Below are 15,158 nucleotides of genomic sequence, written 5' to 3' on the forward strand. Positions count from 1 at the left end.
AAGCAACAGCCTGCAAGCGCGAAGCCCTGAGGTGCGGGAATGGCGGTAAAACTGCCTTAGCAGCACCGCGCTCGCCTTTCCCTCCCTTCTAGGGGTGACATGGCGCTCTGCCGCGGCTCTGAGGAGGCCAGAGCGCTGTCCGGAGGTGAGGGGACGGCGGCTCTTCCCCCAGCGCGGGGTGAGCGGTTCCTGAGGGGGAGCCGAGGCAGGGGGTGTGTGAGGCGGGGGTGTGTGAGGCGGGGGTGTGTGAGGCAGGGGGTGCGTGAGGCGGGGGGTGTGTGAGGGGAAGGGGAGGCCGTGAGCGTTCGCGCGGGAAGGGTGCGGCCGCGGGCGGGGCCGGGCATGAGGGGGGCGTGAGGCGCCGGTGAGGCCGCTGCCCTGCGCCCGGGAGGGGGCGGCTGTGCGCGCCGGAGCCGCGTACGGCAGCGCGGGGCTGGCAGGCCCCTCCACACCCCTCGTCCCGTCGGTCGCGCAGCACCGCCGCAAGTCGCAGGGAGGAAAGTGACATTTCCTCAAGTTCCCGAGTCTCTGCAGCCAGGCGGGGAAAGGTGTCCCGCGAAATAAAATATGAATGGCTCCCAGTGGCGAGTCTTTCAGTGTGTAGGTGCGGCTGCAGCCGGCTGCCGGGTACCGCTCCCGGCCCAGGGCGCACCCCCGGGGCTGTGCGGCCGCCCGTGCCCCGCGCGGTGCCCGGGCAGCGATGGGTGCGTCCCCGCGGCGCGGGCAGCGCCTCCCGCAGCCCCTCTGCCGGGCTGCCCGCCGCGGGGTTGCGGCGCCTCCCGGTGCCGCCCTCCGTGTGTGCGTGCGGGGGGCCCTGGCCGCGGGGCCACGCTGCTGGCCCGCAGGCTCGGCGGGACCGCGGGCCGGGGGTGGGGGCCGAGCGGACAGGCTCCCTCCTCGGCGCTGCCGTGCGTCCCCCTGCGCCGGGCGACTCCTCCCGCTCTCCGCCCCTGGCTCCCGGCGGTAGGCGGCCGGGCCGGAGGTGGCTGCGCGGCCTGCCCGGCCCCCCACGCCGCGGGGCGGGGGTGCGGCAGGCTCCGCACTGCCTCCCCGGCGGTGCCGCAGTGCCGTGCGCTGCCTCTGGGGCCGGCCAGGGGGCGCTGGCTGCCGGCAGCTGCGGCGGCCTCGGCCGCGGAGCCAGCGAGCGAGCCCGGCTGGCAGGCGGCGAGGGCGGGCGCCGGCCTCTCCAGCGCTCGCGGGGTGTGCGGGGCCCGCCCGGCAGCGAGAAGCGGCGGCGGAGCGCGGCCCCGGGGGATCCCCCTCGCCATGCAGAGCCGGCGGCGCCTGCTGCTTCTCGAGGTGAGTGAGCGGCGCCCAGCCCTCCGGCCCCAGGCCCGGGAGGCCGGGGTGTCCCCCTCCCCAGGCCCCTGCCGCCCGGAGCGAGGCCCCGCGGGCGGGCGGGGAGGGCTCGGACGCTTCAGCGGAGCCGCCGTGTCGCCGACACCGCCCCGGCCGCGGGCCTGGGGGCTCGGCCTGCCCCCTCACCCCGCCGCCCTTGTCCCCCGCACGCCGCCCAGGGGAGAGGCTGCGATCGCCCCTCAGCCCTCCCCGGCGGCGAGGCCGGTCCTGCGAGCCCCCTCCCCGCCATTCCCCGCCGTCCGCGGGTGCCTGGAGCGGGGCCGCGGCCGGGGCACCCTCCTCCCGGCGCCGCAGACGGGGAGCGAGCTCCCGCCGCCCTCCATCGGGGCTCCCCCGGGACCCCCCGTGCGGCGGTGCGGGGCAAGGCGAGGCTGTTCCCGGGCACACGGAGCCCGCGGGCGGCCCTGGCCGCCGGCCCGGCCCGGGGAGGATCCCTGTTTGCATGTCGTGCCCTTTTTATGGCCTGATCTCCGCTCTCCTCCCCGGGCAAGGGAATGTTCCTTGCTCATCGCGATGTGTAACAAGTCACTCCCGCAATGGTGGTGGTGCTGGGGGGGGATGGGGCGAGCGGGCGGGATGCGTTTTATAACATCTCTAATTACGTGGAACTGTGGTCATGGCTCACTCTAAGAATAACTGGCACTCTTGGCATGTCAGAGTTTTTTGCAGAGCTGGGTTAGTTACTTGCTCATAAATGCTACGGTTAAATAGGTGCCTATGATGGAGGGTGGCTGAAGAACTGTTTTTATCTTGTTAACCAGACTGAGAACCAAGTAGCAGATGGGAATTGATAGATCTTATGTTTTCCTGCTAACTATCTTGGCTTTATATGGACAAGATTCTCCTGATTATTTTGTGACAGAGGTTTTCCAGAGGGTTTAATTTTTACACTTGTTTTCATTCAGTTCAGGTATTAGAAGCTGATTGAATATGGAACTCATATTCCGGCGATCTTTTTATTAAGTGTGGTTGTATTAGATTAGAATTCCTCAATAACACTACCCTCGATATTTCAGTCCAGGCTGAGTGCAAAACTGGAAGGCGCCCTGTATAAACAAGTAAAAGAAGAGAAAAAAAGATGCTCCACTTGAATAAAAGCTTTTATTTTCTTTGGGCAGCATTTTACTGACTAGACTATGTTTTAAGACATTGTAATTAACTTTTATTAGCGAATCATTTTGGATTGCATGGAACAAATCCAGATTTTAGATACACCTTCAGTGGTTGAAACAACAGCAAAGTCCTTCGTTACTGCCTGAATCCAGTAATGCACTTTTTATGAAGTTATGGCATGTGATACAAAATGAGAAGGACAATCTCCTTGATCCATGAGAGGCAACATTAAAAATCTCTTCAGGGGTTTGGGGAATCTGAAATGGAAGCTGAATAAGGCTCCAAAATCTCAAGCAAGCCTCCCTCTAATTCAAGCCCTCCTCTACCCCTAACAAGTGACCATGTTCTGATTGATTGTGATTGATTCTCTAGTTGTCCATTGCTTTATGGTGCCTTCTTTACTATGTGAAACAGGAAGAAAAACACCCCAAAACTGCCATGCTGAGTCCTGATATTGGGTGTTATTTTTGTGTGTTAGCTTTGAGTCAGTTATTAGGCTGGGGATTAAATACTTTCAAACACACATTTCAGGATCTGAGGCCTGGGGCTAAGGCTGAGATGAAATAAGTTTTTTTTTTTTAGTTTGGCTGTGATTGTCTCAGGGAACAAAGGTAGAGACTGAACAAAGATGCAGTATTAAAACTTGTGGCCAAAGAGTGATAAGCTTTTTGTGTCTGTTGCTGCCTGTCCACTAGCTGTGCAAACTTGAGCAGAAAATAGCTTGCTAGTTTTCCAGGCTGTCTATAAAAAATTACCTGGAAATTATTTTGCAAAAAGATGAGGGTGAAGTTTTGCTTTTGAATGTGAGTTGTCTGAAACCAAATAGATTTTGGGAAGAAGTTGTGTATTCGTATTTTAGTGATCAGAAACATCTTTTTCATGCACTAAGCTGAGAATCTTCCAAATAAAAGTGAGTTTATTGACACAAGATCAGGTGAGGGGTAATAGTTTCAGTGCACGATTAGTCTGTGTGCTGGTGAATCAAGGATCTTTTCCAGAACATTGTTGGAAGACTCCAGTAAATTAGCAGACTACTTTGAAAGTTTTATATAAAGGCTACTGTTTATTTTTATTCTAATGTGATCGAGATTGAAGTGTCTAAAGAAATTGCAAGATGGCCTGTTTTAGAACTCTATTTGTGATTCTTTATGAGGCTTGAACTTTGAAATGAAAAGAAATGTGAACTAACATACTGTTTTCCCTCCTGTTGTTTTTCTGAGGCATTGGGAAATGTGTTGGTACAATAATACTGAAAGTTTACAAAGCTTTTTGTATTGATAACAAATGTATAGTCAAGAGTAAATGACTGAAAGTAAATCAAAGTATTGAGTTTTAGGTGATAGAAACAGCCTTTACTTCTGTGTTGGCTTTATGTGTTGGCTACATCTTGCAACACTAGGAAAATTACATCAATTAATGTAAATGGATGGGAAGTTTTAAAAGATATATCAAGGATCCTTCATTGACATAGTAGTTTCTACTTAAATTGGAATTCAGGATATGTATTAATACAAATTTATTTGACTAGTGACTAGAGCAAAACATGCTATATAGTTATCAAAAGAAAAGCACACTTTGAAAAAACAGTGTGATAAAAGAAATGACCATTATCATAATACCAAAAAATACATATATTATATGTAAATAATAATGCCTTTTATTTTATAGATAGAAATGATTCTATTTTTACAGACAAAGTACTTTCCTTCTTATTGTTTGGTTGGCTGGATTTCACTTAATTGAAACTAACACAATTTCTTTTTCTTAATTTAGCCATTACGATTCTTTTTAGACATTGAACATTTGTAGATTTTAAGGTGCCTTGTTAAATCTTAATGAGTGTAATTCTTGGCTAGCGTTTGTGGGAAGGAATGAATGTGAGTGTCATACCTCGGCAATTAAACTATGTCATTCCTTTGAATGTTAGTTTCTAGAGAAAATTACAAGATATTGCAGATCCCAGGAACTTTCCATTGGGGTTAGTGGAATGCTGCACTCAGTGCTTTTGTCTTTGACAGGTATTTGTTTCCTGAATGTGCCTTATGATGCTTTTTTCTCTTTTGCATCATACACACGCAGAGTTTGGGATATTTACGAATGCCGCTATTCAGACTGCCATAGCGGACAGGTGGAATAGGAAAAATACTTTTAAGGCGAGTTTATATGTATTCTTTCACTGAGTCTTTCCACTGTTGTTTATTACTGGAATATTACAATAGTAATTATATTACCATTGTATTGCTAGAAGAGACAAGTAGAAATGTGTAATCTTGATACTTATTTTTCAGAAATAACAGCCCTCCAACATCAGCATCAAACAGGCTGAAGGTGAATGGTAGAGGAAATCTATAAAAGAGGCACTTTAACTGTTTTGAAGGTCATTCCTAGAGAAATCTAATTAGTTAAAAGCATAGGTTAAAGACAAACAGTGCGTGGCCAGGAGCTCATGGGTGACAACACTGGGTAGATTGTTCGTTTTATGTTCTTTCATCCAGATCTGCTCAAGTGGGAGCTGACTCAAGGAAGCAAGTCCAGTCAGTTGAATTTTACACAGGCATAGTTCTGTTAGAGTAAAAAAAAAAATTAAACTATGTGAAAAACAGGTGTGGAGTCACAATCTATACATTTTTTGTGTTTTAGAAGGTGTGGAGCTAGAGTGCTCTCTGAAGAGCTTGTGTGATATCTGCAGTCTAAGTATAAACTAAGGCAAGAGTTTTCTTAGTTATGAGAGCCAGTGAGGAGAGAGCTTAAAGAAACTTTAATGTTGTTTTGCTTCTATGTAAAGTATGGTAATTTGGAAATGTTAGTATGTGGCATTCTGACCATAGATTATGTTTTGAAGTTTTGGTGTCCATATATTAAACTTTTCACATATTCTATCCCTAGTGTCCATGTATGTTGGACAGATTAAACCGTGGAGTTCAGTACTGGATTTCCACTTGCATTGGTTTTTTGTTTGTCTCTGTTTTCCTGAGCAGCAATTACGAACCTTCACATTGAGTCATCTGCAGATAGTGCTAATGGCTGTACCCTCTATATTCTGTCTCTGTGCTGTATATAGAATATATAAATATCTTTGTCTTGTTTGCCATATGTTATTATTATGTGTATCTCTGATATTTTGATGGCAACCAAAGCTACAAATCTACCTGACGAGTCAGAGTGGTCACCATATTATCAGTTGTTTAAGGGGATACGCTGGAGGTCCTGGACCATTCCAGTGTGCTCTGCTGGGATTGTTGAGGTTTTCCTGTCGAGAGTTGTACTGCTTGCTACTAGTATCTATTTTGTTTCTGTTTTCTATACTTTCTCCCCCTCCTTTTAATATCAACAGGAAGCTTGATGAATTAAGAGATTGATTGCCTAGTGAAGTTGAGTAGGCCTTTACGATTGGAAATGGTATTGCTAGTTAATATTTTTTCTTAAAATTGTTTTGCTGGATTTCTGCTATTGGTTTATTCCAACATAATAACGAAGGTGAAAAGCTTTCTACTGGAGGCTTGATGCATCAACTGATCCTTTAGATGGTGATGCTCAACCCTGGTTTAGGGCATGGCTTTGTACACAAAATAATGTTGCAATGTGTCTTCACTGGTGTCTTCCTGCTTTTTGTTCTGGCCTGAACTGATGTTTGCAGTAGTTAGAAAAGAAGCACTGAAGCCTAATGTAGACAAAGCTGGAACTGTTTTTTGTTTGTTTGTTTTTCTACTATTATCTGTGTATGAAAATGGTTCTGTGTTGTAGATTTCAGTTTGATAACTGTTTTAGGACTGTTCCCCAGATATTCTTCATTAGTGACAGAGGAATTAGGCATGATCAGAGATGCTGGAAACGTTTCTAGCCTTTGCTTGTGTTGAGAAAATCCCTTGTCTGGTAAAGAGTTAGAAAAGACGTGCTATCTGCCAAATTATGACTAAACTTACTGGTAATGTTTCGTTGCAGGTCTTACTTATTGACTTCTTGTACTTTGGTTTTGCCAAAGAGCAACTGGGGACCTGTATAAAAAGGCAAAATGTTTAGCATCTGTCTTAAATTTGGGGCCTGTTTTTTTGTTGGTGAGGCGGTAGCTGGGAGGAACTTATCCTTCCCTCTTCCCAGTATTCGAAGAATCCAGAGGTCGTTTCCTATCAGGTGATCATTTGAAATTAGGCCACGCTGAAGTCATTTACTCACGTGTGCTCTATCAATTATAGAAGTGCTGTAGCTGCCCTAGTAATACTTATCAGCCTTACTTCTGGATTCTTGGAATTTTTAAAATTACTGTAATAGGAAAGTTTTTGTTTACTTCTGTGATATACTGAAGCCTTTTTTAATAAATAATAGAACTCAATCTTTATACACGTGCTCTGAGTACAACATTTGGATTTCACTTTAAAATTTTATTTGGAGAAGTAATACAGGGGAAATACATTAGAAAATTCGTAGAAGCTTATCAACGGAGGAACGCACACTGCTACATTTTTCTAAAAAGTTGTATGATGAACTTAAAAGGAGTTGGCAATGTTCAGTGTAAGAAGCAGATCAAAGAGCTTTCCAAATCGCATAAGAGCTTCTTTATCTTTGAATGACACTGACTATTATAGGAGCTTTTCTGTTTCCAGATTCAGTTTTGTAGTGTCAAAACTCTGCTTTGAACTCAGCGTACATGTTGACTTACCTGTTTGCACTTCAAGTGTGATCTACGTGATTGATTTAGGATCACTAAAATAAAGGCCAAACCACTTGAAACTATGAATTTATAGTGTATGTAGTTATAAATTCAAGAAGAATTGGCAAATCATGTGAATATGCATAAAATTTATTGCTTGACTGGTCAGCCAGTCAGATTATTGGAAGTTTGGGAGATACTACAGGACAAAAATTGCAGATATTTTCTGATCCGTAAGTTTTTTGTTTCTTAGTTATTATTCACTGTACTTTTCTTTCTTACATTTGTTTTAACCCACACAATGAAACTGTTCTCTCACGTCTACCTTTTTCTTCTTCAACTGCATTGATTTTTTTTTTTCTTTTTTTGCTTTCTCTCATTTTTTTGAATTGTTGGATTTTAAGAGGAGGTTTAAGTGGTGTCATTAGGAGTAGGATATGGGGCCTGGTTTCTGGTGATCCAGATTCCTCTGGTGTGTGCTGTCATTCTGCTCTCGCATGTGCCTCACGTCCAGGACCCCTCAGGTGGAATTTGGTGATCTGTGTGGGGTGATCTAGGTGATCCCTGCCCCAGTCATCTGCTGAACATGCCTGGCAGAATTCAACTTGTATTCCCTCTTCAAGTTCTGCGGCTCTGAGCTTTGCATATCAATTTAAACAAAATCGAATCAGTTTTGTTTCTACACTGGACTGGGAAGTGTGGTGACTGAAGAGGCAGCACATTTGCTTCTTCTGCTTGTGTTGTACAGATGCGCTGCTCCAGCGATAAAGGAGATCCCACCATTCTGGCTGGAACAGTGGGAATCTAAATCCAGATCTGTTTCTGATGGCGGGGACTTATTTTCCACTCAGAACTCTTTAGAATTTGTGAAATACACTGTAAGGGAAAATTCTTACAAGATCTGGAGATGGAGAGCACTGTGTTTTGTTTCAAATTAGAAGATGTGTTGAATGAGTTCTAAAGTGATGTTATACCCACCTACCCAAGTCCTTTGAGATACTTTATTGGTAAGCATATTGCTCTACAATCAGCTTGGTTTTCAGCAGATTTAAATCCTTTTTGCCCCTTAGTATCTCTTCCCTTCCTTCCTCCTCTACAATAACCCCAGTTTTCTCACGTGACGCCGTAATTCTGTTTTTTCCAGAGCTGTGTGGGTATTGATTGTCCAGCACGTTACTGCCAAAAATACATGTAGCAGCTTGCTTTTCCCTTGGAGCACAGTCATTTGGATTTGTTTTTACTGTGCAGATACTAATTTTTATGAAGTTTGGGTTTGGTTTTGTTTTGTTTTGTTTTTTAACATGAGCATAAAAAATAGCGAGTGAACAATATGATCCCATAATCTTAATTTCTGTAGGAGATCTGATTAAAGATACAATACTTGAAAAGGGATAGTAACTGGACACTTAACCAGTATGTAAGTCCTCTTCTTAGTTGTATTACTGAGACTGTGGATACTGAAACAAAAGTTGCACAGTTAAAATATACCCAGCAAACCACTCATGTCAATGTAATTTTTTATTCACTGTCTGCACTATAATGCAGAGAAACGAACATTTCGTATGAATTGAGATCACGTAAGAGGAAAGTTCCCTCTTTGTCTATTTTTTAAAAATTTATCTAGCAGTCTTGAAATTGCATGTTCTGCAATAATAGAAATCCATGCCATAGCTTGCTTCTGGGGCTCGTGTTTTGTAGAGAAAAGCACATGTATGGGATTTATACCCTTTTGGGGGGTTTATACTTCAGTATATTGCTACTGTTTCTGTTTGATGACCAGTCTGATAGTTCAGCAGAGGGTATTGATTGTCATCGTGTTACAAAGTGGCATTGCAAGTGTTATATTGGTTAATTCAAAATGAATATTTTAATGATCTCTGATTTGGTGAACTTGAAAGCGTGTGCAAAGCCCACTTCTTAGGTTATGTTATTAACAGATTGCTTTAAATAGTATATATACTGAAACAGACTCTTAACTGAAACATCAAATTGCATTGATTGTAGGATGCTCATACTGTGTTTTTGTATAAATGATGAAGGCTGAATAAAACCCCAGTATACTTCACGTATTTTACAGTTCTTTCTTGATTCTTTTATAAATGTAACTATGAAGGTCATTACTTAAATTTAAGCATCAGTCTACCTGCATACCTTTGTACTTTCAAGTAGTTCTATTAGTGTACTGGCATAATAGCCTCTATATTGTATTTACCTTAGTTTTGCTTACCAAGTGACCTATAAAATGCCTTTTAACCTATCACTGGAATTTGCACTTTTTTTTTTTTTTTAATATACGCCTGTAGAATGAACATGGACTTTATTATGATGAGAATTAGAAATTGTTTCTTGAGACACATGGGCAATAGATATGGGTATATGTTGTGGTTTTGTCACCTCGTTTTCATATAATGCCCTTCATGGTTATATTTTCTCTCTTTTTTTTTTTTCCTCTCCATTAAGCTTCATTTCTGTACAGATGGCTTGTAGATGCAGTTTGTACCTTCTGTTTTGTGGAAATGTATAAATAGTGGCTCCTACGTAGTTGATAAGACTTGTCTTAACTAGAGGTTACAAATACACAGATGCTTGGGAAGCAGGTAGCTGTGCTGATCCTGGGTGTTGGGTACCCTCTGTGTATCTGTCAAAAATTGTGGGTTTAAATGAATTCATGGTGACAGTAAATGATGAGGATATGTAGAAGTCAGGTTGACAGTTACAATGATGTCTTATATTTTGACTGTTACTTTGGCCCCATATATTTTTTTTCTTTTTCAATAGCTGTTTTGTCTAAAGACTTTCATTTATGTTTGCAAAGTGGACGCATCACCATTGCTATTAGGTTTGTTCCCAGCATTCCTAGAAGTGAGGAATAATGTAGTGTTGTTAATAAGGTAATTTACAACTGTTTTATACCAGTGGATCTGAACAGTGATGTTGAAACATATGTGACTTCTCTTTTTTTTTGAGAGAGAAGGAAGAAAACATGGGTAGGGAGAAAGAAAATGGATGCATGAAGAAGTGAATAAAGGAAGGAATGTGTTCGAAAGTGGAAAATAAGACTAACAGACAAAGAAAACAGAACACAAGAGTATACTGCAGTCTAAGAAGGAGAGGTAAAGGAAAGAGGTAGGATTCATGGCTGAGCAGAATCAACCATCATGTCAGTGCACAAAAGAAGTGGCTGAGGTTTCTCAGTTTTGGACTATCCGAGAAATGTATCTGAGTTTAGGAGGATTTGCTGTTCCTAGAACTCCATAAAATTTCTGAAAACTGTCTTTTCACTGACTAATAACAAATGCTTTCAAATGTTTTTGTTTATTATCTGTTAAGCCTTTGTTTCCTGTGACTGCCAGCAACGATACTGAATTATGGACAATTACTTCTATAGCTAAAACTTTTCCGAGTCTTACATCAATTTTAAGTAAATGTCCGGACTGGTATATTGCACCGCAGGAGCAATGCAAAAAAACTTCACAGCAGATCTGAATACAAGTTACTCATCGTCTGTTTTGGTTAGTGCTTGCTTAGTCCCTTCAGCACTGGTAAAAACATGTTAATGGACCTCTGCATAAATGAGAATCGTACTCAGAAATAGCAGTTTCAGTACCCACGGTTGCCATGGATGTGTTGAGTTGTATTGAGTTACTAGTTACAGATGACTTGAGACATAATGCACTGTGAGCATCAGCAATGTAGTTAGATCGTGATCACAAATGTCTGAGTGAACTTTGCTACATTTGACACGACAACTGTATTTTATAGCATGTAAGTATTGTGTTTGTGTATATATATAAAAGTTAATCATGATGCGATGTGAATAGAAAGGTCAACACAATAGGAGAAATAAAATTGCTAATGGGAATTAAAAGTTACATTATCTGAGATAATTTCAGGTTGAAGGGAGTATAAGAGAAAAATTCATAGATCTCTGAATTTCTTTTCACGGACTCGCGGTAACCCAGCTCTACATACCATAGGATTTGAGAAGTAGTAACTCTTTGCCGTCTATAACTATGGCATTTCTTCCTAAAGGTGTATAAGATTGTAGAACACTGTTACGTTACATAGCTGTGAAATGAGTAAAAATGACCACGGCAGCGTTGGAAGGAGGATACATCCCAGTGTGTTGACAAAGGCAGCTTTAGAAGCTGATTGACAGCTCTTCAGTAGAAAGTGACTGGAGACTTTCAGACTTTTTTTCTGTACAGATTGTTCTTTCTCTGAAGAGCAGCTGAGTGCATAAATTGTGTCGCTTCCAGCAGCTTCTCTCCCCAGTGGCTGCAACTTGGAATTGATGGGCCAGTTAATGGTAGCAAAGTGGTTTCCGTCTTTGCCCGCTGTCCTTTTCATCTGTCCCATTCTGGTTGCGTGGCAATTCTGGATTTTATTAGCAGATACGGATTTTGCTCACGGCACCTGCAAGTATTGGCCCCTCGTGGGTTTTTTAAGGACAGTTCCTTGGCAGTTTTAAGCATTTAATTAGTGATTCTAGGGGACCTTAGTTTTTCCCTTATTGCCCAAATCTAAGAACCATCTGAACAATGATCAGTATATTTGGGATTCATTCGTGCTTCTGCCCTACATTAGAAAGAAGGAAAGCTCATAAAGTGTTGGAATACAGGATGAATCCACTCCAAGAGACATAGTGTGTGACTTCAAATAATTTTATTCTTCAAATCTGTTAAACATTAACTTACAATGGTCAAACCTTTGTTTCTCAAATACAGAAACATAAAAAGCAATCTCATAAACCTATTTTTTCTATATGTTTTACTTTAGTTTTTATTTGAATAAAGTTAAATAACAGCTTCAGTTGTGTATGTTAAAAGTATTGATTTTTTTTAAAAAGCACATTGTTACATTGATGATGTTACAAGGATCCATTAAGAAACATGATTTTCTATTATGTTTAATATACTGTGCGTTATTTTTTGTGGTTTATAATATTTTAAACTTGTGAGTTGTATGAAGCAGTGTTAGAAAACACTAAATTTTGAAGTGAGCTCTATGAACATATGAGTAAGCTCAGGAAGGGATTTTCTCTTTCTTTTTCCAACTGTATTCCTCTGAAAAAACTTGCATTGAAGGCAGCACTGTGGTGTAAACCTATCCATTTGTTCCAAAGAGCCGGGGCTGGATACTTTTCAAGGCAGTTCTGTAAGATGGACGCGTGGTTCTTGTCTCCGGGTGCTGAGGTTCCTGCCTCTGCAGCGAACTGGGGACAGATGGGCTTTTTGGGAAATAAATCAATTTCTTTCTCCTTGAAATAGTAAAAAGGGTAGGAAATGGAATTTATTTTTGACTGTAAACTGATTTAAAGCAGGTGTCCTTTTCAGCTAGGCTGCTTTCTCTTATTTGCTGGAGGCCAAAAGCTGATAACGCTGCTATAATTTTCCGTGTCTCCCTGGTACTTTTGAGTGTGATACTTTCTATAACCCTTCTTTGAAGTTGCTGCTCTTTCGACTGCCTTACTGCTGCTCTGGCATGCGTGAATCTCTCCTTATGGAAACTTGGCTGGAGACAAAAGTGAAAATAATAGTTTTAAAATGGCATGGAGAAAAGTCGAGGTAAAAGGTGCAAATATTAGTGAAATAGTTAGCGAGACTGTATTCTGCTTTAGGCGTCGTCCATCTCTGTTTGTGCAGTTGATTGGGAAAAAAACCAAACCAATGCAACATTGAAGTAGTTTCTCTTTCGTCAGCATTCATGGATAGCGAGCTGGTACAAAGTGTTGTATTACACAGAAATAGCTTGCCATGCCCCCGTCTACTCTTTTTTTAATTTACTTTGAGTAGTAAGAACATCAGCAAATTATGGGCAAGAAAACCAAAGGATATTGGGTCATCTTGAGCTTTTGGTGCAGCAAAAGGATCAGCAGTGACTGTATCTTGTTTATATTTGATACATTTCATCTCTTGCTACTGCTTTTAGTATTTCTTATTAAATGGATTTATGGCAAGTTTTAGTGTGATTTTTCTAATCCTGAACTTTTTCTTAGACAAGATATTTTTGAAAAATGCAGTTGTTATTTGCTGAGTCTCCTTTAATAAATGAGAATTTTAAAGAATTTTTTTTTTCTGGTTGCGTTGGATGTCTACTAGTTTAATTTATTAATAGAACGATTCACGTTGAAATGTTTCATTTGGGGCCTAATCCAAAATCCTTGCCATTGCAAGCATCTTCATGTGTGTGACACAGATATTGCTACTGCTGCGTCACAGGCATGTTATAACTGCCACCCTTCCTTTTATTTGGTATGTACTAGGCAAAAAGAGCCCCGTACGGTGTACAGAATGAATAGCTCTTTGAGAGTCCATGTGGTGTTCAGGAAGAGTAATGGCAATGGAGAACGAGGCTTGCTTTCATTCAGGTGCTATGGACATCCGCTGGCCATATATTAATATATATTATAGAAATATATATTAATATATATTATAGTAATATATATTAATAGAATGTGGGTGCTGTTGCGGCAGCCTATCCTGTGACAGGTCTGGAGAACTGCCTTTGCGTAGTATTTAGTCTTTTTACATAACGTTAATCCTTAAAAAATAATACAAACACATCTTCATGTGAAACTTGACTGCAAATTGCTGCTTCAGTTAAGGGAGGCCAAGAAGGAACCGTTACGAAGTGACAAAACTGTTAGGCACATGGTGAATTACCATTATTCCACGTGTTTCATCACTTGAGTGAAGAACCCCCACCTTTTCCACTTGTGAAGATTTAAGTTCCAGATGAGCTGATGAGATAAAATAATTCATATTGTATAACTGATGTGTGTCCTGGAACTTGCTCCCTGTTTCCCCTCTTAAGCACACTGTTTTCCTGTTAATGTAACCCCCTGCTGTAGTATTTCTTGTTGTAGGTTTTATTTTTGCAAAGCTGGGACCTGAACACGTCCCCTGTCTGTGGTCTCTCTGAATCTCCCATGTGATAGTTCCAGAGCGTAGACAAGCAAGGAAGTCGAGATACCAGTGATGAAATCTGGGTTTGCATTTAAGATAATGTCTAGTTCAACTAATCTAGCAATAATAATGTGCCTTAAAATGGCTGCAAATGTATTCCTGCCTACTCAAAGATATCTTCTCACTGGTAGCACATTATAGAGGAGCTGTAGCGTAGTTAAGAGTTGGATCCTTGCCAGTAGATGGAAGTATTTTTTAGCATCTCTTCATGCTTTGAGCTTTTTCTGCATTTTTAAACATAGTATCAAAATTGCTTCTTTTCCAGTATCTTTCCATTTATTATAAACTATTCCAATTTGTGCTAGTTCAGATTACTTCAATTTGATGTTGTAAACATTTTAAACGTTATTTGTTTTGTGCAAGATTATTTGTAATTTAATATTTTTAGAGGTTCTTTCTTCTATTCTTCATCCTCTATTCTGGGTACATCTCTGCTTGTCAAATTTCCCTTCAATGTCTGCTTTGCTTTTGCAGTAACTGGCAGTCGCCCTCTTGGAGCTCCTGAGGGAAATCAGACCCGTAGGGTAGAACCAGAGCAGCACCCGAGTGATCCCACCATAGGGCAGGTGACACAGGAGTTCAGCCAAGCATCACCCAAAGACATAAGAAACTGTGAAATGCTCAAAGTAAGGAAACTGGAACAGCAGAGACATTGGGCCTCTTTCGTTTATAATGATCTTAGGTCTCAGTAGGCACATAATTTTCAGGTGGAAATGTATGTGTTTTTTCCAAGTGTGTTGGAACCAGTGTGTGATTTGTGAAAAACCTAATAATCACTAGGTTGTACATTGTTGTGAATATTCTTGGCTCTCCTTTGTAGTTATTCTTTTTGTCCTTGATTTTTATTTTAGTATAGTTCTCTTACATTAACTTCTTACTGGAAAAAGAATTTGGCTCTGTTTGTCAACTTGTTCATTTTTTCAGGAAATTTAATTTACTTTTTAAAAATTGCTTTTTGTTTAAATATATTATTCATATCTGTAAGCGTGCTTTGATTTTTTTGCATTGATCTTTGTAAGGGGAAATGGCTGCCAAGAGTAAACGTTGAATTGTAAACAAAAGCTTGAGGA

The 15,158-nt window shown here is 41.9% G+C and overlaps 1 protein-coding gene across 2 annotated transcripts in view; it reads left to right on the forward strand.

Annotated features, from left to right (window-relative positions):
• Positions 1-1,169: 1,169 nt before the first annotated feature.
• ZFYVE9 (zinc finger FYVE-type containing 9) overlaps positions 1,170-15,158 on the forward strand; it is a 63,362-nt gene continuing 49,373 nt past the window's right edge. For both annotated transcript variants that reach the window (XM_065655386.1, XM_065655387.1), the window contains exon 1: positions 1,170-1,299. The gene's annotated coding sequence lies outside the window, so the exon portion shown is untranslated. The remainder of the gene's footprint in view (positions 1,300-15,158) is intronic.

The sequence above is a fragment of the Caloenas nicobarica genome, chromosome Z (genome assembly GCF_036013445.1).
Source record: "Caloenas nicobarica isolate bCalNic1 chromosome Z, bCalNic1.hap1, whole genome shotgun sequence".
Taxonomy (NCBI): Eukaryota; Metazoa; Chordata; class Aves; order Columbiformes; family Columbidae; genus Caloenas; species Caloenas nicobarica.